We start from the raw sequence: 27943 nt of genomic DNA, 5'->3' as shown, positions 1-27943 counted from the left end.
CTTTCAACCTCTCCAAAATCCCATCTCTTAATATTTTTCTCCCTTTCTCCCATTCTTTTATCTTCTTCTTTCTCTTTCTTATATCTTCTTTTCCACCTCCTTTCTCTAGCTTTTACTCTTTTAATTTTCCCCCTCAATTTTTCTCCATTTCCTCCTCTTCTCTTTATTCTGTCACTGCTAATCCCAGGGTAATCATCTTTTTTTCACTCTTTTAATTTTGCCCTTTTCTTTTTTTCTTTTTCCCTTTTCTTTTTCAAAGTATCCTTCCCCCTCTCCGTTTCTATTCTTTCACTATCAATCCCAATATGATCATCTATATTTTTATCCTCACTCATTTCTTTTGCAACATTGTATTTTTGTTGCTCTTGTTTCCTCATAATTTCTTCAGAGTTTCTTTTTTTATTTTTAAGCCACAGCCCTGCTTGTTTATTCCCTTTAAAGGATTCTCGCACCATTTGAAGCATCTCCCATAATTCCTCCCAATTCTCCATATTTTCAATATAAGGAGAAAAACTTTTTAAATTTATTTATTTTAACTTATGTATAGTCCACATTCAAGTCCAAAATATTGTCTCTCCCCCCCTTTTTTTTTCTATTTCCAAATGCAAGCCAGTTAAAATGTTTGGGGTTTTTTTTTCTTTCTTTTTTTTTCTGGGTCGTCCTAATTCCAATCTTGGTCAGTCTTTTGAAGCTATGCCACAGCTGTTTAAACAAGTACTCCTTCGGTGTTCCTTTTTCTCTTAGTCTAAACCAGGGGTGTCCAAACTACGGCCCGCGGGCCAACTGCGGCCCGCGGGTCAGTTTTTATTGGCCCGCAGCAAATTCTGAAAATATAATTGAATATGGCCCGCCGCCTTCACCATTCTGCCCGGCTTCCCAGGTGGGGTGGCCTGGTGCAATAGAAGGTTGCGCAACGTCTCGGGTAAAATATGTAATAAAAATCGTAGATGGCTCCTGTTTCTGTACGTGACTCTTCCGTCCCAGCGCGGGGCTGTTGCAAAGAGGGTTGGGGCAGTTCAGCCGCCGAGCAGCAGGGGGAGCTCGCGCAGCAACGGAAAGGTGGCGCCTGCGTAGCTGCGCCGCCAAAATGGGCGACTCTGAGGATGAATTTCGGTGGCGGGATCCGCTGGGGCGGCGGCGGGGGGAAGCGGCGCGCGGGATAGGCACAGGCGCTGCTCCCGCCACCGCCCCGTCCCCCATCCCCCCGGAGTGCGGACTGAAGCGAGGCGGTGCCCCTCGGCTGCCCGGGAGGAAGAGGCGGCGGGAGGCGGACGGAGAGCCGCTGGTGGTTCCGGCCAAGTCCCGCTCGGAGGCCGGGCCAGGTGGGAGGCGGCCCAGGGCTGGTGAGTCAGGCGGGAGGCGGGGAGTGGGGGGGAAGAGGCTGAGGGGATCGCCGCCTGGGAGCCACTGACTGCCACCTGCTCTCCGCCTAGAGACGAAGGGCCACGGGAGGCCGCCGCCCCCGCTGCTGCTTCAAGGGCCGGAGGACGCCAGCCGCGGACTCAAGGCCTGGGCGGCCCTACTGCTTTTGGAGGCCCCGGCCGCGCCCCGCACGCCCCCGCTGCCCACCAGCTGCTGGAAAGGGGCCCCGGCTAATGCGAGGCCGGGCTGGCTGTGGGAGCTGAGCTCGTTGACGGGCACCCCGGCCGTAGCTCCTTGGGAGGCCGATCAGGTGCGTGGCTGCGGCGAAGCGTCGGGCTCTTCTCCGGGGTCCTCCCTTCCCCTTGGGCGTTTCTGTCCCCGGAGCATCCCGAGGCCGAGTTCGCCTTCAATCCAAAGGACAGCATCACTGCTCCCACTGAGAGCAATGTTCTTCACATTATAGGTGAGTTAGAAATACACACAGTAATCATGTGTCAATATGTCACCTCTTGTGTGTGGCCCGGGCCACACATGAATTTACTAGGCTTATATACTGTTTGTTGTCCAGCCGCATGCCTTTCTGAATAATTATATTTAAAAATATTACATTAAAAATCAACATAACACAAACGCACACGTACACAAACATAGAGATACACATGCACATATATATAACTCACACACATATAGTATACTTAAGCCTAAACTGTGCATAGGGACTACCCAGACGGCTGAAAAAAGTGATTTCTGACAGGTTCTCACACTTTTGACTGGTCCTCACACGTACAACTATCTTTACATTTTGCACCCTATCTTGTAACCGTGGTGAAGAGAAGCAGTTGTGAAATGAGTGATATGGTTGTTAAAAATGCTGCAATGGGCATAAATGTGAGGATGGTCATAAGTGTGAGGACTGGTCAAAAATTACTTTTTTTAGCCCTCTGAGTAGTTTCTATGCCCATAGCCACATCCACTCAGTCACATGAGCAGTTAGCCACGCCCACCAGTCACATGACCACCAAGCCACACCCCAAAATAAGCCACGCCCATTCCCCCCCCCCCCCCCGTGGCCCGGGCCTTTGCTTATTTTTCTGTATTTGGCCCTCACTCAAAAAAGTTTGGACAAACAATGCAATGTTGTCTCTCTCTCTCTCTAGCAATGCCTCTCCAATCCACAACTCCCACCAACAAAATCACTCGTTAATCCACAAAGCCGATTATTTAATCCTTTTGTTAGCAAAAGATGCTTTCTCTCAATTTTCTTCTCCTTTTAATATTTATTTTTTCTTCCAAAACCAATTTTGAGTCCAAATGGAATGTTAGTTCTTTTAGGGCTTTTTTCTTAAAAATCCTCTTTGCTTTTTGTTTCCTCTCACTTTAAATTTCCGCATGCCAATTAGCCGCTAAGTCAAGCCGGAAAAATCTCTTGAGCTTTTAAAAAAAAAATTCTTCTTACCTACGAGTAGACCAATCGCTCGCCCGGTAACAATACTGTTCTGATCTTCACTCCTGCTCAATCTCCTTGTGTGGCCTTCCCAACTTCGGCAACTTCTAATGGCTGCCTTTCCTCATCGCTGGGTTGAAAGCAGGGTGTCGGTGCTGCAGGGAAGTTGCAACTTCCCTGTTTGCGCTGGCCGATCCCTTCTTTCTTCACTGTCCCTCCAGGACAGCTATGGCCCATTAAGAACCTCCAAATCGACAGGAATTTCGGCGCTCTCCCCGGAGCTCCTGAGATTTGCGTCGTCTCGTCACAATGCTGGCCACGCCTTCCTGGCCACAATGATAGCATGTCAGTTTGCCTCAGATCAATGTTTAAGAAAATAAAGACCCAACTCCATCAGTTTGAAGAGATTGGTAATTTTTACTAAACACATCAGATTGCAAACAAAGCTAAGCCAGAACTGAAAGTATACTAAAAACACAGATGTCATATCCTCTCCTGAACCCTCCTCCCACTAGAGTTCAAACAGTCATAATCCAATGTCATCTTCCTCCTTGGCCACATGTAGTTTCACTTCCGATATTCTCCCTCTGTCAATCTTCTGGATGGAATGCAAAGCAGGCAACTCCCGTTACATTCACGCGCCAAATCAGTTCAAACGTCTGTTTGAAAGACTATCTCCCCCACACACATGCAATGTCAGCCGAATGCTGGCAACAGTACAAACCTCCCCCCTCCTCCATAAATCATGTAAGACATTTAGTAAGAAGAAAACCTTTAACGAAGTAATAAAACAGTAAAACAGTCTAGTAGGAGAAATACACTTAAATAAAGCGGAAGCTGATATTCGGCCCTCCTTCGAAAAAAGGCCGTTAGTCCTGGAAAAGAAAAGAGAAATGTTAGGGTTTATCAGGATATTTGTCATAGAATTGTGCTAGCTTTTTGGGGGCACGAACTTCTTCTTCATTAACCCATTCTGCTTGTGATAGAGGAAAGTGTTTCCAAGCTACCAAATATTGGATTTTATTTCTGTATTTTCTAGAGTCTAGGATTTCCTTAACTTCAAAATGTTCTTCCCCTTCTATGAGGATCGGTACTGGGGGCTTAGTAGGATTAGTCCTAAGGGGGGATGTGTGTTCAGGTTTGACCAAGCTAACGTGGAAAACTGGGTGAATTCTTCTCAAAGTTTTTGGCAGTTCTAGTTGGACGGTCACTGGATTAATGGTTTTCACAATGGGGAATGGTCCCACATATTTGGGTCCAGGTTTTTTTGATTTCTGTGCAAATATTTAGTGGACAAGAAGACTTTATCTCCTACTTGGAATTTTTTCTCAGGAGCTCTCTTTTTATCTGCTTGTTTCTTGTGTGCGCGATGTTCATCGTCTATTGCTTTGCGTGTAATTTTCCATGTACTTTGCAATTGCTCTATCCATTCAGTCAGTGATGGAATCGATGGTTTTTGTTCAGGGAGTTCAGGAATGGGGACAAATTCTTGACCTGAAGCTACTTTGAACGGGGTGAACCCAGTGCTGTTATCAACAGGATTATTGTAGGCTATTCCGCAAAAGGTAGTAGGTCCGCCCAATTATCTTGTTGATAATTAATGTAACTTCATAGATATTGTTCCAATTCCGAGTTCTTCCTTTTGGATTGCAAGGGGCCCCTGCAGTTTTCATGCAACTAATAAATGAAATGCTCCATGAACATTTGTTTAAAGGGGTTCTTGTTTATTTTGCTGACATACTTATCTACGCAGAGACCATGGAGGAGCATGTGAAGCTAGTAAGAGCAGTACTCAAAAAGTTACTGGCCGCTGAGCTTTATGCAAAATTGTCTAAATGTGAATTTCATCAAACGAAAATCGATTACCTGAGATACCATATTTCCCCTGAGGGCTTGGAGATGGATCCTGCAAAGTCCAGGCAGTACTAGAGTGGGCACCCCCTCGCACCCGCAAACAGTTACAAAGTTTCCTGGGATTTGCCAACTTCTATCGCCAGTTCATTCCCTCATTTTCTGACATTGCCCTGCCAATCACCAAACTCCTCAAAACAAAAAGAGATACTAAGCCCAAACCTTCCTTACCACTGGGGTGGTCAATGGAGTGTCAGGCCGCTTTTGAAAAGTTGAAGCGATTGTTTGCCTCCGATCCGCAAGCACCCTGACATGGAGTCCCCATTCGTGGTTCAAGCAGATGCTAGTGATGTGGCAGTCAGAGCTGTTTTACTCCATAACAATGTGAAAGGTGAGCTTCAACCGTGCATGTACACATCTCGTAAGCTCACTGAAACAGAGCAAACATGGGCCATCTGGGAGAAAGAAGTTTTTGCAGTGCATTGGGCTCTCCAAACATGGAGATAATTCTTGGAGAGGGCCAACACCCTTTCGAAGTGTGGACTGATCATAAAAACTTAGAGGCCCTGAAAACTCCCAGAAAACTACCGCCAAAGCAAGCTCGATGGGCCCAATACTTTAACTGTTTTAACTTTTCCTTGCGATACATTCCAGGGGGAAAGAACTTCCTGGCTGATGCCCTTTCCCGTTTACCTCAGTACAATAGTACGTGCAAGGAAGTGGTGCGCCCTATACTCCCAGTTCAACAACTAGCTGCCCCAGCAATTACCCATAACCAAGCACAAACCAATGCATCACTACCAGATGATCTCACCAAGTTGTTGAAGGAAGCCTTAAACAAGGATGACTGGTACTTAGCCCATTCGCAGAAGTGTACTCTTCGCAATGGACTGGCTTGGGTAGGGGCAAAGTTGTATGTCCCTGCATCTCTGTGGGAGGTCATACTTCTACACTGCTATGATGCTAAAATGGCTGGACATTTTGGGTTCGTGAAAACCTTACACCTCCTGAAAAGACAATTTTGGTGGCCAGGGCTTAAAAAGGACATTGAATCTTATATGGCAAGTTGCCCTGTTTGTGCAGCAGCTAAAAGACCACCAGGGAAGCCTCCTGGTTTGCTTCAAACAGTAGCCTGGCCAGGAGCCCTATGGAAAGAAATATCCATGGATATTGGATAGTGGAGTTACCCGAAAGTGGAGGCAATACAGTTATCTGGGTAGTTACGGACCTGTTCTCCAAACAAATGCACTTCATCCCATGTTCCAAAATACCTTCTTCAAAAACTTTGGCAAAGCTGTTTGTGCAATACATCTACAGACTCCATGGAGTTCCAGAACGGATAATCTCAGAGTGCAATTCACTTCTAAATTTTGGAAAGAGTTTTTGCAGCTGATAGGCTCCGCCCAAGGATTAAGCTCCTCCCACCATCCTCAAACTAATGTGGGTTGTGAATGCTTGAACTCAGTACTGGAACAATATCTACGATGTTACATTAATTATCAACAAGATAATTGGGCAGACCTACTACCTTTTGCGGAAGAAGCCTACAATCATTCTGTTCATAGCAGCACTGGGTTCACCCTGTTCAAAGTGGCTTAAGGTCAAGAATTTGTCCCCATTCCTGAACTCCCTGAACAAAAACCATTGATTCCATCACTGGCTGAATGGATAGAGCAATGGAAAATTACACGCAAAGCTATAGCTGATGCACATCGCGCACACAAGAAACAAGCAGATAAAAAGAGAGCTCCTGAGAAAAAATTTCCAAGTAGGAAATAAAGTCTTCTTGTGCATTAAATATTTGCAAACTACACAGAAATCAAAAAAACTTGGACCCAAATATGTGGGACAATTCCCACATATTTGGGTCCAAATTAATGTCAGCTTGCCTCAGATCAATGTTTAGGAAAATAAAGACCCAACTCCATCATTTTGAAGAGATTGCTAATTTTTACTAAACACGTCAGATTGCAAACAAAGCTAAGCCAGAACTGAAAGTATACTAAAAACACAGACATCATATCCTCTCCTGAACCCTCCTCCCACTAGAGTTCAAACAGTCATAATCCAATGTCGTCTTCCTCCTTGACCATGTGTAGTTTCACTTCCGATATTCTCCCTCTGTCAATCTTCTGGATGGAATGTGAAGCAGGCAACTCCCGTTACATTCACGTTCAAATGTTAGCCGAACGCTGGAAACAGGACAAACCTCCCCGCTCCTCCATAAATCATGTAAGACATTCAGTAAGAAGAAAACCTTTAACGAAGTAATAAAACAGTAAAACAGTCTAGTAGGAGAAATACACTTAAATAAAGCAGAGGCTCACATAGCACTTGATGGTCCCAGGTTTCGCGGGTGGCAGCTGCTCAGGCTTTTTGGGCAGTGTGTGACAGCTGAGGGGCCATTTGGCCAGTTTCTCTGCAATCAGCTTTTTTGGGGGATGGAGGTCCAGGTCCAGCGCTACCGCATTCTCGTATCACACCTGTATTTGGTTCAGAGTCCCTCTTATGTTGCAGGCCTGTTGCAGGTCTGGATCCAATGCGTTTTTGAAAGTGTTGACCACCAGTCTCTCTGGCCAGTCTCTTAGTTTCCCAGCGAGTCTCCGAAATTCCCAAACTAGCTCCTTGGCAGGCTTTTCATCCTGCCTTAGTGTGGTGATTTGGGATTCTGCTTCCTCTTGTTGGCCAACATTGCTGAACCTCACTCTTCTCAGCTGGACGAACTTGTCTGTATCGTCTAGCTCTGGTGCCCCCTCATTGTGGAGTTCAGCTATCCACTCTTGACACCTCCCTCTCATTCATGCCCTCTGCGATGGCTGAGTCAGAGGGGTACTGGTTCCCATATTGGTTGATATAGGCCCAAATGCAGTTCAGGAAATATGCCAGCTTCCCCATGGCCCCATCGAAAGTCGCTCGGAAGGGAGGGTGTCGCAGCAGGCACTGGCGGTTGGCCAGGCCCTTGCTGTGGGAATTGCATCTGTGGCAGCATCCACTAGCATTGCACCCAGGAGGGCTCTGGTTCACTGGTAGGAATCCCATCCTGGGGGTGGCTGTGGACATGGCAGGGTCCCATCCCCAGCAGCTGGATGGGGACTCACGGCCTGTTTGGCCGGCTGGGAGGGCGGTCGTCCCAGAACAGTGAGGATCCACAGCCGAGATGAGTAAATTAACATTTGAAATTAGAGAATAAGAAGATAAATAATATTATAAAATATGGGATTTATTCTATAACTGGTTAAATGGAAAGATATGTTAGGAAAAATTAGTATAAGATTATGTATAAAAGAGATGATTAGTTTGTGAATGCACAGGAAGATATGTTAACACCCATGCAGCACGTTGTAACAGAATTGATTTGATAAGATTGTTTTTTATTCTATGTTTTAAAAAAATTTAAAAAATTTAAAAAAAAAAGAGTTTCGTGATCTGGTGCCCCACATAAGAGGGTGGTTGGAAGTGGCTTTATTGGATTGTTACAAAGATGGCCTAAATGGAGATGTATACACACTGTGCCGGGCGCGAGCGTCCCCCGCTACCCTGTATGGTTGGTTTACCCTGGCAGCGAAGATGGAGATTGAGTTGGCCAAGGATCGCATCCCAGGTGGCTGTGCCTGGAAGCAGACCCCATCCCAGCCCCAGAAAGGGCCCTGCTGCAACGGTAAGCAGGAAGCAGAGATCCACGGCGTGTTTCAGATGCGGAAAAGAGGGCCATAGAGCAGCCGACTGTGTGGTCCAGCTGGTCCCAAAGATGACTCCTGGTGGTGGGAAAGGAGCTGTGAAGCTGGCAGCCAAGACCCGAGAGGGGAGCGGACATCAAGATTGCTCCTCCCACTGACTTCTGGTTGGCTCCGCTGGCAATGGAGGCGATCTCTCTGATCGCCAACCTCTGGATTGTGTTGAACCAATAGGACAGCGTTAATCAGCTGCCCAGCAGTTTGTAATTCCCCCTCTTCGGGTGAAGAAGAGGAGACGAGTGGCAGAAGCAGAGGTAGAGCTTCCCTAGAATCCCTGGAAGACACCAGGGGGCTCGAAGGGTTAAGCCCCCTCAGAACTCCGAAGCGTTCCAGTTCCGAGGCTTTTTTACTGCTTTGGCAGACCTAATTGCCGCGACCAACGCCGGGACCGATTTTAGCTTATAGAAGAAAATACCGGACTGAACAAAAACGGGAGAACTCTAACTATAAAAGCAAGTAACCAAAATCAATTCCCTGTTATTTTATTTCAAGTGCTGGAAGCTGATTTCAAAGTGAAAATGGTGGCTGGCTCTTAATGAGCTAACGAGCTGAAAAAGAAAGTGTTAGAACTTTCACTGTTTGCTGTGTATTGCTGAAGAATTGCTGGAGACTTTTTAAAACGTTATACCAAGAAGGGGAAAGAGATATTGAGACTGTTTCTTTGAAAGACCTAGAAGATTTATAAGTAACATTAAGCTAAAGAGAAACTTTTTAGAAGATGGCAGCAAAACAGTTAAAGACAACTGTAACAAAAACCTCAGGAACATCTACACCGGGAGCTTCTCCAGCACATACAGCAGATACAAAATCTCTAAATTTGGAAGCATTACAGGATAATTTGAAAGATTTTATGAGAGAATCCCTTAATGATGCTATGAATTTGCAAACCTCTCTGATAGAAGAAAAGCTTAAAATAATTACAGATGAAATGTCAGAGATGAAAAATCAGATGTTAGAAATCCAAATTAGAAATAAAGAAGTCAAGGAAGGTTTGGTGTCAGCTGTACAGGGTTTGGTATCAAATGTGATTTTATTGGAGGAGGAAGTATAAGAAATAAAGAAAGTTAATTTAAAACTAGAAAATAAGATAGAGGAAGCTCAAAGGAAAATGGATAAAGTAGATGATGGTACAATCCGTTTGGTACAATATAGAGCTATGGAATTTGCATTAAGAATACTGAAAGAAAATAAACAAGAGAACTTGAGGGAAGTTTTTTCTGAGGCCTTTGCAGAGATTTTGGCAGTTCGCCCAGCAGATGTGGCTTTTCATATTGATAAAATTTATTGTGTGAACTCCAGGATAGCAAGAGAAAGAAATCTTCCGAGAGACATTGTTATTTACTTTACTACTAGAACAGTGAGAAATGAAATTTTACAAGCATCTTTTAAAGGAGAAAAAGTTCAAGTGGCTGGTCAAGAAATTTTAATTTTAAAGGAAATTCCTCCAAAAATGTTGAGAGGCAGGAAGGAATTTGCTTTCTTGGTGAATGAACTTTAAAAATGTCAGATTGAGTACAAATGGGATATTCCAATTGGTATAATAGTTTATTATGAAGGAAAAGCACATCATCTTAATACAGTTGGCAAAGCATGAGAGTTTTATGCTTATGTGCTTAAAGCTGGAAGTCCACCATCCTCAGATGGTAGGAGAAAGGAAGGTGAGATTAAGGAAAAAGAAGTGATAGTGATGGAAGAAGATCTCTTACAAGTGTTGGATGCCTCTAAGATGGGATCAGAGATTCCAAGAGACCAAAGGCTGACAAGAGCGGCTGTCAAACATAAGGAACAAGAAGAAAAGGCTCAACCGACTCAATCTGCAACTACTAAGACGGAAATAGTGGGAGGAGCCAGGCCCAAAGAGAAATATGATTTGTGGATGGTGCTTCAAAAGTTTCCAATTGCTGATAATGGCAATTAGACTTTTATCATAGAATGTTAATGGTTTAAATTCACCACAAAAGAGAAGAAAGGTATTTCATTATTTGAAGCAATTTAAAAATGACATTGTATGTTTGCAAGAAACACATATTAGAATACTAGATCAGAAATATTTGATAAATTCAAAACTGGGAACACATTTTATTGCTAATCAATAAAATCAAAGAATAATCAAAGAAGATATATTGCTATTGAACTTTTATTGGAGGGGAGAAAAAAGATACTTTTAATAGGAGTTATGTGCCAAATCAACAACAAGAAAAGTTTTATAAGTTTTTACACAAAAGAATAACATCCTGGGACTATAAAACTCACATACTAATGGGTGATTGGAATGGAGTGATGAATATTCAGAAAGATAAAATAAGTCTTAAAAATATTTTGTGTTAAATTGCCAAAGGCCTTCTTTGATATGATGGAAGATTTAAAACTGAGAGATGTATGGCGAGAACGTAATGAGGAAGAGAAAGATTTTTCTCTGATATTATTATTATTATTATTTATTAAATTTTTATACCGCCCTTCTCCCAAAGGACTCAGGGTGGTGTACAGCCAAAGATAAAACACAATACATATACAATTAAACCAATAATTAAAACCTAGCAAATTACAAAAGGCTGATAATTAAAAGTTTAAATTTAAAATTATAAAAAAATTTTAAAAACCCAACAATAAAAACCCCAATTTAAAATTAAAACTATTAAAACTATTATGCCAGTCCCGCTTGAATAAATAAATGTGTTTTTAGCTCACGACGGAAGATCCGAAGATCAGGCACTTGACGTAGGCCAGGGGGAAGTTCATTCCAGAGCGTCGATGCTCCAACAGAGAAGGCCCTACTCCTGGGGGCCGCCAGCCGACACTGTTTGGCGGACGGCACCCTGAGGAGACCTTCTCTGTGAGAGCGTATGGGTCAGTGGGAGGCATAGGGTAACAGCAGGTGGTCTCGTAAATACCCGGGTCCTAAGCCATGGAGCGCTTTAAAGGTGGTAACCAAAATCTTGAAGCGCACCTGAAAGACCACAGGAAGCCAGTGCAGACTACGCAGCAGTGATGTTACATGGAAGCCACGAGCGGCTCCCGTTACTACTCGCGCAGCCGCATTCTGGACTAACTGTAGCCTCCGGGTGCACCTCAAGGGCAGCCCCATGTAGAGAGCATTGCAGTAATCCAACCGAGACGTGACCAGAGCGTGAGTGACTGTGCATAAGGCATCCCGGTCAAGGAAGGGACGCAACTGGCGGACCAAGCGAACTTGGTAAAAAGCCCTCCTGGAGACGGCTGCCAGATGTTCATCAAAGGACAGCCGTCCATCCAGGAGGACACCCAAGTTGCGAACCACCTCCTTTGGGGCCACTAACTCGCCCCCAACAGTCAGCTGCGGATGCAGCTGACTTTACCGGGGTGCCGGCATCCACAGCCACTCCGTCTTGGAGGGATTGAGCCTGAGTCTGTTTCTCCCCATCCAGACCCGTACGGCTTCCAGGCACCGGGACAGCACTTCGACCGCTTCGTTGGGGTGGTCCGGGGTGGAAAAGTACAGCTGAGTATCGTCAGCGTACAGATGATAACTCACCCCGAAACCACTGATGACCTCGCCCAGCGGCTTCATATAGATGTTGAACAGGGTAGGCGAGAGAATCGACCCCTGAGGCACCCCACAAGTGAGGCGCCTCGCGGTCAATCTCTGCCCCCCTGTCAACACCGTCTGCGACCGGTCAGAGAGATAGCAGGAGAACCACCGATAAACGGTGCCTCCCACTCCCAATCCCTCCAACCGGAGCAGCAGGATACCATGGTCGATGGTATCAAAAGCCGCTGAGAGATCTAATAGGACCAGGGCAGAGGAACAACCCCTATCCCTGGCCCTCCAGAGGTCATCCACCAACGCGACCAAAGCCGTCTCCGTGCTATAACCGGGTCGGAAGCCGGACTGGAACGGGTCTAGATAGACAGCTTCATCCAGGTGCCGGGGAAGCTTCCATGCAACCACACTCTCTACAACCTTCGCCACGAAGCGAAGGTTGGAGACTGGATGGTAATTCCCCAAAATAGCTGGGTCCAGGGAAGGCTTCTTAAGGAGAGGTCTCACCATTGCCTCTTTCAAGGTGGCAGGGAAAACCCCTTCCACCAAAGAAGCATTTATAATGCCCTGGAGCCAGCCTCGTGTCACTTCCTGAGCAGCCAGCACTAGCCAGGAAGGACACGGGTCCAGTAAACATGTAGTTGCATGTAACCTCCCGAGCAACCTGTCCACGTCAATAGACATCAATCATTTTCTAGGATTGATTTTATTTTAACTACCAATTTGTTTTCTAGAGAGAAAAAGACTAAAATTTGTTCCAGAACTTTGTCTGATCATATTCCGGTCTGGATTGAACTTGATTGAGAAAAGGAGGCCAGGAGGTCTTGGAGGATGAATGAGAATTTGTTTAAATATGAACAAAATGTAAATGAATCGGCCTATAACTTCTGAAGAAATTATTTTGGTAATTAAACAATTAAAAATGGGGAAAACTCCTGGTACGGATGGGCTTACAGTTAGTTATTATAGGAATTTACAGGATGAGATGTTAGGTCCACTTAAGGAATTATTTAATCAGATATAAATAGGAGGGGGAATTTCCCCCTCATGGAGAACCTCTTTTATTTCATTGATACCAAAAGAGGAACAGGATTGTTCTAAACCTGGGAATTATAGGCCAATCTCGCTTTTAAATAATGATTATAAGATTTTTGTTAAAATAATAGCTAATAGATTAATGTTGATTTTGCAGCGAAGAATTCATAATGATCAATGTGGATTTATAAAAGGGAGACAGATGAGGAATAATGTTAGGCAGATTGTTAATTTACTGGAGTATTTAGAAAAGAAAAATTTTATTCCAGCAGCATTTATTTTTCTTGATGCAGAGAAAGCTTTTGATCGATTGCATTGGGATTTTTAAATTAAATTAATAGAAAAGATGCAATTTGGAGATGGTTTTATAAGAATACTTAGGGCAATTTATGGAGAGCAAACAGTACAGATTATAATTAATGGTAGCTTAACAGAACCTTTTAAGATTGCGAAAGGAACAAGACAAGGATGTCCTTTATCACCATTATTGTTTATTCTAACTCTAGAACCATTATTGGATAAAATACGAGAAGTAAAGGAGATAGAGGGAATTAAAGTTAGACAACATGAATATAAGCTGAGAGCCTTTGCAGATGATTTGGTGATTACTTTAACAAATCCTAAAACTTCAAGTGTACCTCTGTTGGAAATAATTGATCGATATAGAAAGGTCTCAGGGTTTAAGGTAAATCAGAAAAAGACAAAAGTGATAATAAAAAATATGGCCAGACAACAGAAAGAAAAATTAGAGGAAATAACAGGATTTGAAATTGTAAAGAAGGTTAAATACTTAAGGGTCTATATTACATCGTCAAATGTGAAATTGTATAAGAATAACTATGAGGTTTTATGGCAAAAAGTTCAGAAGGAGTTGATTGTTTGAAAAAAATGCAATTATCCTTGCTGGGGAGAATAGCTGCTATTAAAATGAATGTTTTACCTAGATTTTTATTCCTCTTTCAGATGATACCAATAATTAAGAAAGATAAGAATCTTGAAGAATAGCAGAAGGGAATTAATAAATTTATATGGGAAGGTAAAAAAGCTAGGGTTAAAATGAAAATAATTCAAGATTCCCGGGAAAGGGGAGGTTTAAAAATGCCCAATTTTAAATTATACTATGAAGCAGCTGGTCTCTCTGTAATAAGTGATTGGTTTAATTTAACCGAGGAAAGAATTTTGAATATAGAAGGTTATGACTTGCTATATGGATGGCATGCATATTTAATTTATGACAAAAAAGTGGATAAGGCCTTTAAAAATCATGTTTTAAGATCTGCTCTTCTGCGTGTTTGGAAAAAATACTCTTACAAACTAAATTATAAGGTTCCTATATGGGCAAGTCCTAGACATACAATAGAGAATATAAATATAGAACAGAATCAGGAAATGATTACATATAAAGATCTTTTGTATACTGAAAGAGGTAATTTGCAATTAAAATCTCTGCACGTACTGAAAGAAGGGAAAAATTATACTTGGTTTCAATATGAGCAACTACGTGCTAGATGGAAGGAAGATCAGAAAATTGGTATAGAGCAGAACGAGGGAAATTTGGTAAAGCAAATTAGAAATCAGTCTCAGGAGCATATAAAGAGATTGTATAATGTGCTACTTGAAATAGATTCGGAAAGGGACTTGGTAAAGGACTGTATGATAAAGTGGGCACAAAATTTTCAGGAGCCAATATTATTGGAAACTTGGGGAAAAATTTGGGTTAGAAATGTTAAATTCATGCAGGCACAGAATCTGACGGAAAATTTTTATAAAATGTTTTATAGATGGCATTTAGATCCTAAGAAATTATCGTGTATGTACCCAGATATGCAAGCAAAATGTTGGAGATGCAATTGTGATGATGCTACATATTTTCATATTTGGTGGACTTGTAAGGATATAAAGGCCTTTTGGATAAAAATTTGGTGGATTTTACAAAATGTTTTGAAAAAGAAGATAAAGTTCCTGCCGCATTTTTTTGGGGGGGGAATTATTACGGACTGTACAGTAATTGAGACTAAATTGATTTTAAATCTAATAACAGCAGCAAGATTATTAATAGGACAATACTGGAAGAAAAAAGAACTACCTACAATAGAAGAATGGATATTGAAAGTTGCCAATTTGGCTGAGATGGCGAAGATATCAGCCTTTTTGAAAGACAATACGCAAGAAAGATACTTAAAGGAATGGAAAAAATGGATTGACTATATTCAAAGTAGATATCAGACTAAGAGTTATCAGACTGTTTTTGAATGATTATGATGTATTATTTTTGTTTGTTTTTGGGGGAAGTTAGGAATTGATGATTGTAGGGGTATAATTAAGTTGGGACAAAAATTTTTTAGCATATGTTTGTTTTATTTTTAACTATACCTTGTGTTCATTCCGGGAAGTCGGGGGGGAGGGGGGTTGTGAAGGGAGGGGGGAGGGGAGGTGGGGGAAAGGGGGAAAAAATTTTCTGTAAAACTTTTTGAATAAAAAATAATAATAAAATAAAAAAATAAAAAATAAAAAAAATGTAAATGAATGTAAAATTAAAATGAAAGATTTTTTTTCTTTGAATATGGATAAGGGGACACCTATAGAGATAGTTTGGGATGCAAGTAAGGCATATATGAGGGGAATTTTATTGGATATGAATAATAAATATAGAAATAGATTGCAGAAAAAGCGAAAGGAATTAGAAGAGGAAATTAAAAGGAAGGAGCAGTTATTGGTATGTAATCCAGGAGATAGAAAAATAAAAGAGTCAATAAATATGGTCAATTAATATGATGATGGCAGATCAGGTGGCAACTAATTTACAATATGCAAAGCATAATTTGTTTAATAATGCCAACAAGCCTGGAAGGTGGTTAGCATATTTATTAAGGAAGAAACAAAAACAACGTATAATTGATAAAATAGAATATAGAGGTAAGGAAGTATATCAGCAAAATTTGATTAAAAAAGCTTTCTTAGAATTTTATACTAGGTTATATGCTAGAGATGTGATTAATGATAAAGATATAGATATAGATACAGTATTTACAAGACCAGGGTATTTGTGAAATTACAGTAGATCAAAGGGAAGAGTTGAACCAATTAATTACTTCAGAGGAAATAGTGTTTGCAATTAAGCAACTTAAAGCAAATAAAGCACCAGGTACAGATGGCTTAACAACTACTTATTATAAAAATTTACAAAATGAGATGATTGAACCACTTAAGGAGTTATTTAATAGAATACAAAGGGAGGAGAAGTTCCTCCCTCATGGAGGACAGCTTTTATTTCATTAATACCTAAAGAAGATCGAGATGGTACTAAACGAGAGAATTATAGGCCAATATTGCTTTTAAATACTGATTATAAGATATTTGCTACGATATTAGCGAATAGCTTGATGCCTTTGATGACCCAACTAATACACAATAACCAAACAGGATTTATCAAGGGAAGGCAGATGAGATATAATATGAGACAAATTCCATGTCACTGATTCCAGTAGTTTGGCGGATACAGGTACCTCTCCTTTGGCAACCCTTTTTTCCACCCTCTGTGTTGTGGCTCCAGGCCCCCCCCCCGGGCCTGGCCTCTGCCAGAGAGTGACTCAGAAAGTGAGGGGGAAGGGCCGTCAGGGCTCCCCTCCGCAGGGCCGGTCTCTCTGGCTCAGCTCCAGGAGCCAGAGGCAGGCCAGGTGGAGGAGGTGATGAGGCCACTGTCTCCTGTATCTCCCCCCACTATACCAGTCAGTGTTGGCAAACCTTTTTGGCACCAAGTGCCAAAACAGGCGTGAGCGAGCACGCATAGGCGCACATTTGCTGGAAACCGGAAGAGCTGATTTTTATACTTGTGGGAGCACCGGAAACGGGAAGAGCAGCCGCCCAGTGCACATGTGTTCACCGGGAACATGATCTTCCCGTTTCTGGCATATGCATGCACACAGGCCAGCTGGTTTTCGCATGTGCATGCGTACCAGAAACTGGAATACCAGGTGGTCAGTGTGCATGCACACTGGAAACCAAAAGATCATCTTCCCAGTGCACGCATTTGCACCAGGCAGCTGCTCTTGCAGTTTCCAGTGCTCCTGTGCGCGTGAAGACCACCTGGCTGGTGCGTCGGAACCCAGAAGATGGCTCTGCGTGCCACTTCTGGCACTTGAAAAATAATAATAGTAATAACAATAATGTTCATAGCATTAATAATAATCACATAATAATAGTATTTATTTATCCATATAATAGATTTTCCTTAAGTTTCTAACTTCTGTTTCTCTCAGCAAGCCATTGTAAAACAAGTCCCATGTTAAAAAATACTGTTTCTTCTTTCTCCTTTATTTTGAGTGTTAATTTATCCATCTCTGCGCATTCTAGTTTTTTTTTTTATTACACTTTCATCCGTAGGGATATCTGTTGTGCAATAACAATTCTCACTGCTGTTAACACATACAAAATTAAATATTTCTGGTAAAATACCTAACAAGAATATTTCTGGTTTTAAATCTATGTTGCTTTACCATTTTTTCTGACCATGTATGTACTTTTGTCCAATATTTTTTTGCCTTTGGACATGTCCACCACATTCGATAGTATGAACCCGGTATCTGATTGCATTTCCAACATTTGGCGGACATGTTTTTAAACATCTGCCATTTTCCTTATAGGCAGTTGACATTGTAAATTTGTAATTTCTATCCCAGTTTCTACATTTATTTTATTTATTTATTTTTATTTTATTTATTTATTTATTTGTCATAACAATATAACAATATATATATACAAGCGTTGCATAAAGTGTTATATAATATATGAACGTATATATGAGGAGAAACGAGGTACTAAAAACATATATATACATAGGGGAAGAAACAGTAGGACAGGAACGGTAGGCACGTTTGTGCTCTTATGCACGCCCCTTAGAGTCCTCTTAGGAAAGTGGTGAGGTCAACCGTGGACAGTTTTTGAGTAAAGCCTTTGGGGTTATGAGAAGAAACCACAGAGTCAGGTAATGCATTCCAAGTATATACAATTCTGTTACAGAAATCGTGTTTTCTGCAATCTAAACTGGAGCGGTTGACATTGAGTTTAAATCTGTTGGTAGCTCTTGTGATATTGTTATTGAAACTAAAAAAGTCATTGACAGGAAGGACATTACAACGGATGATTTTATATGCTAAACCCAGATCTTGACGAAGGCGACGAAGTTCCAAGTTTTCTAGACCCAAGATATCAAGTCTGGTGGAATAAGGTATTTTATTAGATTTGGAGGAGTGGAGAATTCTTCTCGTAAAATACCTTTGGACACACTCAACTGTGTTGATGTCAGATATATGGTATGGGTTCCAGACAGGAGAGCAGTAATCAAGAATTGGCCTAACAAATGTTTTATATGCTCTGGTCAGTAGCGTGGTGTTTTTTGAAAAGAAGCTACGTAAAATTAAGTTAACAACTCTTAGAGCCTTCTTAGCTATATAGTTGCAGTGGGCTTTGGAACTTAAATCGTTAGATATAAAAACTCCAAGGTCTTTGACAGGGTGGGGGTCATCTGCGAGGCAATGTCCATCAAGCATGTACTTTGTGATTGGGTTCTTTCTTCCAATATGCAAGACTGAGCATTTACTGGTTGAGATTTGTAGTTGCCAAATTTTAGACCAAGCAGTTAGATGATCAAGGTCCTTTTGAATTTTGGATGTATTGTCAGTGGTGTTGAAAAGTTTGACATCATCAGCAAAGAGAACACAGTTACTTGAGATATGATTACAAAGATCATTTATGTATATTATAAAGAGAGTAGGTCCAAGAACGCTGCCTTGAGGAACACCACTCTTGACAGGAACAGGATTTGATAGAGCATTACCAATTTTAACTATTTGTTGTCTGTTTGACAGAAAAGCAGATATCCAGTTGTGTAAGGGTCCTGAAATGCCATAGGATTTTAATTTTAGGAGAAGTTTATCATGTACTACTGAGTCAAAAGCTTTACAGAAGTCTATGTATATTGCATCTATTGATTTACCTAGGTCAAGATTTGTAGTCCATAGATTTTTACAGTGGAGAAGTTGTAAATTGCAAGATAATTTTTTCCTGAAGCCAAATTGTTTATTTGAGAGAAGGTTGTGTATTTCTAAGTGTAAGGTAATGGACTGGTTGATGATGGATTCCATAACCTTGCAGGCGACGCAACATAGGGAGATTGGTCTATAATTATCAACTAAGCTGGGGTCGCCTTTTTTGAAAACTGGAATGACAGTGGCTAGTGACCAGAGACTGGGAAGGGAACTGGTAGTAAAAGCTATATTAAAGATTATACTTAGGGGTTCTGCTAGATTACTAGAGAGTTTTTTTAAAAAGTAAGCACAAAGTCCATCAGGTCCAATGGATAGAGATGGCTTCAATTTACTTAGAGCTTTACCAACATTTTCTTCTGTAAAATCAACATTAGTTGTCATGCTCATTGCTTGTACAATTAGGAAATGGGATGAGTGCCATCACTGTTGACAAAAACTGATGCAAAGAATTTGTTAGAGGTTTGCTCTAGTTTTTTTTTTTTTGTTTACATTTATACCCCGCCCTTCTCCGAAGACTCAGGGCGGCTTACAGTGTATAAGGCAATAGTCTCATTCTATTTGTATATTTTTACAAAGTCAACTTATTGCCCCCCCAACAATCTGGGTCCTCATTTTACCTACCTTATAAAGGATGGAAGGCTGAGTCAACCTTGGGCCGGGCTTGAACCTGCAGTAATTGCAGGCTTTGTGTTCTTAATAACAGGCTTTACCAGCCTGAGCTATCCAGCCCATATACATAGTTACTTCATCATTGTATACATTGCCATCAGAATCTTTTAGTGGTGGCATGCATCTAGAGTTTTTAAGCTTGTTGTTGACAAAATTATAAAAGGCACGACTGGAATTAGTGCGCAGAAGATCCTCTTCTTGCTTGGTGTGGTAATTTGTGCATTCAGTTTTTATTTGGTTGCATATAGTTCTGTAGCGATTTTTAAAATTAGCTACTTAGCCCTTTTTGTTTCTTTTCCAAAGGGATCTTTTTTTAGATTGAAGCTTTTTTATTGATATAGGTAGTTTGCTTTTCCTGATCTTGGTGGTAGTTTGTGGTACGTATAATTCGATGACTGTTGATTTCGAGTAGGAAAACTCTATAGTGGTCTTCAGCAGTAATACAGGTTGAGAACAGATTTTGCCAGTCCAGAAATGAAAGATCATTGTTTATAAGGTCATAATTGGCTTTTTTGAAGTTGTAGATGGGAATGCTATTGATATGATGATTTAAGTGACAACGTATATTAAGATGGAAGTCAATCATGCAATGATCACTGCTGGAAAAGGGTTCTCTTATTTGTAGTCCATAAATGGTATTGTTGTTGTTGCAGAAGATGAGGTCAAGGCAGTTGTTTAGTCTTGTACTGTTTGTTACAAGTTACATTTATTTTATTTTATTTATTTATTTTATTAAATTTTTATACCGCCCTTCTCCCGAAGGACTCAGGGCGGTGTACAGCCAGAATAAAATACAGAATATATACAGTTAAAAGAAATTAAAATAAACTATTACTAAACGGCCAATAATTTAAAAGATTTAAAAATTTAAAATATTACTAAAACCCCAATTTAAAATCAACTATTTATGCCAGTCCTGCTTGAATGAATAAATATGTTTTTAGCTCACGATGAAAGGTCCGAAGATCAGGCACTTGACGTAAGTCGGGGGGAGTTCGTTCCAGAGCGTCGGTGCTCCCACAGAGAAGGCCCTACTCCTGGGGGCCGCAGCCGACATTGTTTGGCGGACGGCACCCTGAGAAGGCCCTCTCTGTGAGAGCGTACGGGTCGATGGGAGGCATAAGGTAACAGCAGGCGGTCTCGTAAGTACCTGGGTCCTAAGCCATGGAGCGCTTTAAAGGTGGTAACCAGGATCTTGAAGCGCACCCGAAAGACTACAGGAAGCCAGTGCAGACTACGGAGCAGTGGTGTTACATGGGAGCCACGAGCGGCTCCCATTACCACTCGCGCAGCTGCATTCTGGACTATCTGCAGCCTCCGGGTGCACCTCAAGGGCAGCCCCATGTAGAGAGCATTGCAATAATCCAGCCGAGACATAACCAGCGCGTGAGTGACTGTGCATAAGGCATCCCGGTCAAGGAAGGGATGCAACTGGCGAACCAAGCGAACTTGGTAAAAGGCCCTCCTGGTGAAGGCCGTCAGATGTTCATCAAAGGACAGCCGACCATCCAGGAGGACACCCAAGTTGCGAACCAACTCCTTTGGGGCCACTAACTCGCCCCCAACAGTCAGCTGCGGGTGCAGCTGACTGTTCCGGGGTGCCGGCATCCACAGCCACTCCGTCTTGGAGGGATTGAGCTTGAGTCTCTTTCTCCCCATCCAGACCCGTACGGCCTCCAAGCACCGGGACAGCACTTCGACCGCTTCGTTGGGGTGGTCCGGGGTGGAAAAGTACAGCTGAGTATCATCAGCGTACAGATGATAACTCACCCCGAAACCACTGATGACCTCACCCAGCGGCTTCATATAGATGTTGAACAGGGTAGGCAAGAGAATCGACCCCTGAGGTACCCCACAAGTGAGGCACCTCGAGGACGACCTCTGCCCCCCTGTCAACACCGTCTGCGACCGGTCGGAGAGATAGGAGGAGAACCACCGATAAACGGTGCCTCCCACTCCCAATCCCTCCAACCGGCACAGCAGAATACCATGGTCGATGGTATCAAAAGCCGCTGAGAGATCTAATAGGACCAAGGCAGAGGAACAACCCCTGTCCCTGGCCCTCCAGAGGTCATCCACCAACGCGACCAAAGCCGTCTCCGTGCTGTAACCGGGTCGGAAGCCGGACTGGAATAGGTCTAGATAGACAGCTTCCTCCAGGTGCCAGGGAAGCTGCCATGCAACCACACTCTCTACAACCTTCGCTAAAAAGCGAAGGTTGGAGACTGGACGATAATTTCCCAAAATAGCTGGGTCCAGGGAAGGCTTCTTCAGGAGGGGTCTCACCACCGCCTCCTTCAAGGCGGTGGGGAAAACCCCTTCAACCAAAGAAGCATTTATAATCCCCTGGAGCCAGCCTCGTGTCACTTCCTGAGCAGCCAGTACTAACCAGGAAGGACACGGGTCCAGTAAACACGTAGTTGCAAGCAACCTCCCCAGCAACCTGTCCACGTCCTCGAGAGCCACAGAATCAAACTCATCCCAAATAACCTCAACAAGACGCGTCTCGGCCACCTCGGCTGAATCATCGCAATCATGGTCCAAGCCATCACGAAGCTGAATGATTTTATCGTATAGATAACCGTTAAACTCCTCGGCTCGTCCCTGCAGGGGGTCATCCCGTCCCTCCTGTTGAAGGAGGGAACGGATCACCTGAAACAGAGTGGCCGGGCGGTTATCTGCCGATGCAATAAGGGTGGAAACGTAGGAACGCTTCGCCTCCCTCATTGCCACTAGGTAGGTCCTAGTAAAGGACCTCACTAGTGTCCGATCAGCCTCGGAACGGCTGGACCTCCAAACACTCTCTAGGCATCTTCTCCGGCGTTTCAACTCCCTCAGCTCCTCGGAGAACCAGGGAGCCAATTGAGATCTACGCCGGGTCAGAGGCCGCAAAGGCACAACACGGTCCAAAGCCCCAGCCGCGGCCTGTTCCCAAGCCGCAACCAGTTCTTCAGTCGTGCCGTGGGTAAGATCCTCAGGAAACGGCCCAAGCTCCGTCAGGAACCTCTCCGGGTCCATCAGGCGCCTGGGACGGAACCAACGCATCGGCTCCGTCTCCCTGCGGTGGTGAGCAGTGGTTCAAAAGTCTAGGCGAAGGAGAAAATGATCTGACCATGACAACGGTTCTTTCACTATCTCTCCTAAATCCAGATCATTTACCCACTGACCAGAGATAAAAATCAAGTCTAGCGCGCCTCCCCCGATGTGTGTAGGGCCATCAGTTACTTGAATCAGGTCCAAGGCCGTCATGGAGGCCTGGAACTCCTGAATCATTGTTGATGACAAGCCGGCCGATGGCAAGTTGAAATCTCCCAAGACCAAAAGTCTGGGAATCTCAACCGCCACGCCAGCAAGCACCTCCAGTAGTTCAGGTAGGGCTGTAGTCACGCAGCAAGGAGCCAGGTACGTGATCAACAACCCCATCTGATTTTGATGGCCCCACTTCACAAGGAGGGATTCACAGCCAGCTATCTGAGGAACAGTGGACTCCCTCGGCTCCAGACTTTCTCTAATCACAACCGCCACCCCCCCACCCCTACTCTGGGCCCTCGGCTGATGGAATGCACGGAAACCCGGAGGGCACAGTTCAACCAGGGGAACACCCCCTTCTGTGCCCAGCCAGGTCTCTGTAATTCCCATAAAGTCCGCGGACTCCCTCTGAATCAGATCGCAAATCAGGGGAGCCTTATTAACCACGGACCGGGCATTGCAGAGCATCAGCCGTAGACCCAAGCTCTGAGGATCTTGACCATCCGGGGAACGAGTGAGGACTGGGGGGCCGGAGCACGTGATCGCCTTTAGACATCGACCACGTGCTCCCAAAGAACGATACGGCCCCCTGCCTCCGCCATATCTGCCCCTCCCACTTACCATACAGATGGAATGATACTCTTTGCTCTGTTCAGACCCCTCCCCCCCTGTCTTCGGACCAGCTAAAATAGTGTCGTGAGCACATGCTAGGACTGGACATACCCTCCCCGACGGGTTTCCCCCAACACCCGCCCTTGCCCTCCCCCCCTTTAAAAATTCCCTGTTTAAAAATCCCCAAAGGCTCTTCCTCGACGCATGCCACCTCTGTGGGTCCCAAGACCCGTCATTGAGGCCGTCCCTTGGTAATGCAGTGGGCCATTCCTGCGAGGCGGGGGCACCTCGCAGGCAGAAGAGTTCATGTACGGAGTATCGCATGTTGAAAAGTAGAGACAGCGATATATATCTATATCTATATAACTATAGTATATCTAAAGTTTTTGGCCCATGCTATCGTTTCTTGCACTTGTTCTTCTTCCATTTTAATACTCAATAGATAGTTATAAACTTTTTAAATTACATTTTTCATTTGTCCCTAATAGTATCTGATCTAATTCTGTTGGTTCTTTTTAAAAACCATACATTTTTACATCTCTCTCATAACTTGATTGTATTTGCATGTGCAGCCACCATGCTAAATCAATCCCTTGATTTTTCAATTTTTGCTTAGTTTTAAGTCCCCCTTTTTCATTCAAAATGACTTTAGATCTTGTAATTTTTTCTAAGTTAATAATATTCGGATGTATCAGTGCTTCCATCATGGAGAGCCCGACTGGTATTTTCATATAATGTTTTTCTTTGATTTTTCCCCATACTAACAACAAAGCATTTCTGACATAATGTCTTTGGAAATATCTATGTATTTTGTTCTTCCCATACTATAGAAAGACATGCCACTCCAATTGAAGATCATGTCCCTCCAAGATAAATAATCTTTTATGCCTCAAATTAATCCATTCTTTCACCCATGCTTGGGTCATATAGCTTCCAATCTGGCAACCCAAACCCCCCTTTGTTTTTGGACTCCTGGAACATTTTCAATCTTATTCTTGATCTTTTCCCTTGCCAAATATATTTTAACATCATTTTATTTAGTTCCTCACAGTATTTTTTCTAACTTTATCAAAATTGTTTGGAACACAGCCAGCTTCCACTTTCACTTCACTTCACTTCATTTTCACTTCCTCTCAGACGCCATTTTAAACAGTTAATTAAAGCAAAAAAAATATTTTTTTTCACTTTTTAAAGGGTAGAAATCAGGAAGTCAAAAATACTTGCGATCCAATAATTGTTCACTCGCGTTTCTTCCGTCTGCATGTAGAAATCCATAGAAAAAATCAATTGGGCAGAGAGGGACACTTTCTTCTTTTCCTGCTTCTGCAGGAGCGCGTTGAAGTTCAGAGCTCGGCAGGGTTTCACTGGGACTCAACCCTCCGGGGCTCTGCTTCACAAAGCCAAGCCCTTGGGGAGATATACCACTCTCCCGCTGCTCTATCCTCTCCCTTTCTCCCAGGGAGAGAAGTGGAAGCCGGCGAACAGCTGATTTTCGCTGTTTCGCCGGCTTTTACGAGATTTCAGCGCGGAGCGCCTTGATTAGGCACCCAGCGAGGAAAGTGGCACCACCGGAAGCCGCCTCTCCGGTTTTTTGAGGTGCTAGTATAGCAACCCATTACACCCCAAATAACTCTCTTTAAACTTTGCAAAACATAAGGAAAAAAGAAAAGAGCTGTATTTGATTAAGAGTTTGGCCTCCTCAAACTAGTCACCCCAATGCATTTCCAATACGGGCAGGTTATAGTATAACACAAAAGCTCAATGGAATTTATTTAAATTTATTTAGTGTGAAATTTTTTAAAAACTTATCTTAAGAAACCCTTTGTTTTTCCCAATTCAAGTTACCTCTTAGAAATATATGCACACATATTAGATGAAAGGGATTATGTCAACTTATCAGGTCTCCAGTATTGAAAGGTGTCAGTTGATGGACTCATTTCTTTAAGGAGAGGCAGGCCCTTACAAGGAGTTTGGGTGTGGTCGGTTGTCACAGACTGTTCTGTCTCCTCCCCCACTTCGGAGCAACGAGCTGGCCTTCAGCCAGTAGATTCACGGCTCTTCTCAGTCCTGGCAGAGAAATCGCAGCTGCTTGCCAAAGTTCAAACAAATGACTCACAGAGTAAGACTTTCAGCTCTCTTTGAAACAGTTCAGCTAATTTTTGCTTTCCCGTGGAATGAGAGCAGTCCCAAAGCTCCTTATATATTCCCTTTGATGACACCGCCTCTCTAATCTTCTGAAGCGTGGGTCAATCCAAGCTTGATTATTATTATTTTTATTGAAAAAGTTTTACAACAAACAAGTTTTTTTAAAAAAAATTCCCCCTCCTCCCTCCCCCTCCCCCCTCCCCCCCAGAGACTTCCCAGAGCAAAATACAGGATATAATATCTAACAAACATACGCTAAAATACTACAAAAACCATACCTCATAATCCATTCTTCCCCATTGATCCCTTAACTCCCCCTTCCCCTTTTAAATTAATACCCAAATACAACACAATCTCTACCATCATTCATATGCTATTTGATACTTTTTGGTCTGATACTTATTTTGAATATAATCAATCCATTTTCTCCATTCCACTATGTATCATTCTTGTGAGAAGTCTTTCAAATATGCAGAAATTTTTGCCATTTCTGCTAAGTTTGAAACTTTAAGTGTCCATTCTTCAATTGTAGGCTGTTCTTCTTTCTTCCAATGTTGCACCACCAAAAGTCTCGCTGCTGATATTAAGTTCAATATCAATTTAGTCTCTATTACTGTACAATCCGTGATTATGCCTAGTAAAAACAGTTGTGGCGTAAACTTTACCTTATTTTTCAAAATGTTCTGCATAATCCACCATATTTTAATCCAAAACGATTTAATTTTTTTACAAGTCCACCATATATGATAATAAGTAGCTTCTTCACAATCACATCTCCAACATTTGGGTTGCACATTCGGATACATACATGCCAACTTCTTAGGATCTAAATGCCATCTATAAAACATTTTATAAACATTTTCTCTTAAATTTTGTGCTTGAGTAAATTTAACATTCCTAACCCAGATTTTCTCCCATGTTTCCAACATTATAGGTTGTTGAATATTTTGTGCCCATTTTATCATACAATCTTTAACTAATTCCGTTTCTGAATCTATTTCTATCAAAGCATTGTATAACCTTTTAATATGCATTTGACTTTGATCTCTAATTTGTTTTACCAAATTTTCCTCAATTAGCGCAATACCACTTTTCTGGTCCGCACTCCATATAGATTGCAATTGTCCATACTGAAACCATGTGTAATTTTTCCCTTCTTGTTTCAATATATTCAAAGATTTCAGTTGTAATTTGCCCTTTTCCACAAAAAGGTCTTTGTATGCAGTCCCCTTTTGTTTTTGTTCTATATTTATATTCTCTATCGCATGTCTGGGGATTGTCCATATAGGTATCTTATTATCTAATTTATATTGATACTTTTTCCAAACCCTTAACAAAGCATTCCTGAGAATATGACTTTTGAAAGTATTATCTACTTTCTTATTATATACTAAATAAGCATGCCATCCATATAGCAAATCATGACCTTCTATATTCAAAATTCATTCTTCCGTTAAATTAAACCAATCAACTGCTTCATAATATAATTTCAAATTAGGCATTTTTAACCCCCCTCTTTCACGTGTATCTTGCATTATTTTTAGCTTTATTCTCGCTTTTTTACTCATCCAAATAAAGTTGCTAATCCCTTTCTGCCATTCCCGCAAATTTACAACCTTTTTAAGTACTGGTATCATTTGAAATAAAAATAAAAACCTAGGCAAAACATTCATTTTAATTGCTGCTATTCTTCCCAACAAAGATAATTGTAATTTCTTCTAATTCTCCATTTCCTTCTGTACCTTCTGACACAACACCTCATAATTCTTGGCTGAGTCCTTCGGAAGAAGGGCGGTATAAAAATTTAATAAATAAAATAAATAAATAAATAAATTATTTTTATATAATTTCACATTTGAAGCCTTAATATATACTCCTAAGTATTTAACATTTTTAACAATTTCATATCCTGTAACTCTTTCTAAACTCTTTTTGATGTATGTTCATATTTTTAGTTATCATCTTTGTCTTCTGTTGATTAACTTTAAAACCAGATACCTTACCATATTGATTAATTGTCTCTTTTAAGTATATAGCTGACTGAATAGGTTGAGTTAAAGTAACAACCAAGTCATCCGCAAACGCTCTTAATCTATAATCCTGCTGTCTAATTTTTATTCCCGTTATTTGATTTGAGCCACGTATTTTATTTAATAAAATTTCTAAAGTTAAAATAAACAATAATGGGGACAAGGGACATCCTTGCCTTGTACCTTTTTCAATTCTGATTCTGTTAAACTACCATTAATTATTATTTGTGCTGTCTGTTTCT

The 27943-nt window shown here is 42.1% G+C and overlaps 1 protein-coding gene across 2 annotated transcripts in view; it reads left to right on the top strand.

Moving 5' to 3' along the window:
* LOC131194855 (4-trimethylaminobutyraldehyde dehydrogenase) overlaps positions 1 to 27943 on the top strand; it is a 175372-nt gene that overhangs the window by 128392 nt on the left and 19037 nt on the right. The window lies entirely within an intron of this gene.

This window comes from Ahaetulla prasina, chromosome 3 (genome assembly GCF_028640845.1).
Source record: "Ahaetulla prasina isolate Xishuangbanna chromosome 3, ASM2864084v1, whole genome shotgun sequence".
NCBI lineage: Eukaryota > Metazoa > Chordata > Lepidosauria > Squamata > Colubridae > Ahaetulla > Ahaetulla prasina.
The sequence above is the reverse complement of the archived record's forward strand: the minus strand, read 5'-3'. Positions and strand labels throughout refer to the sequence as shown.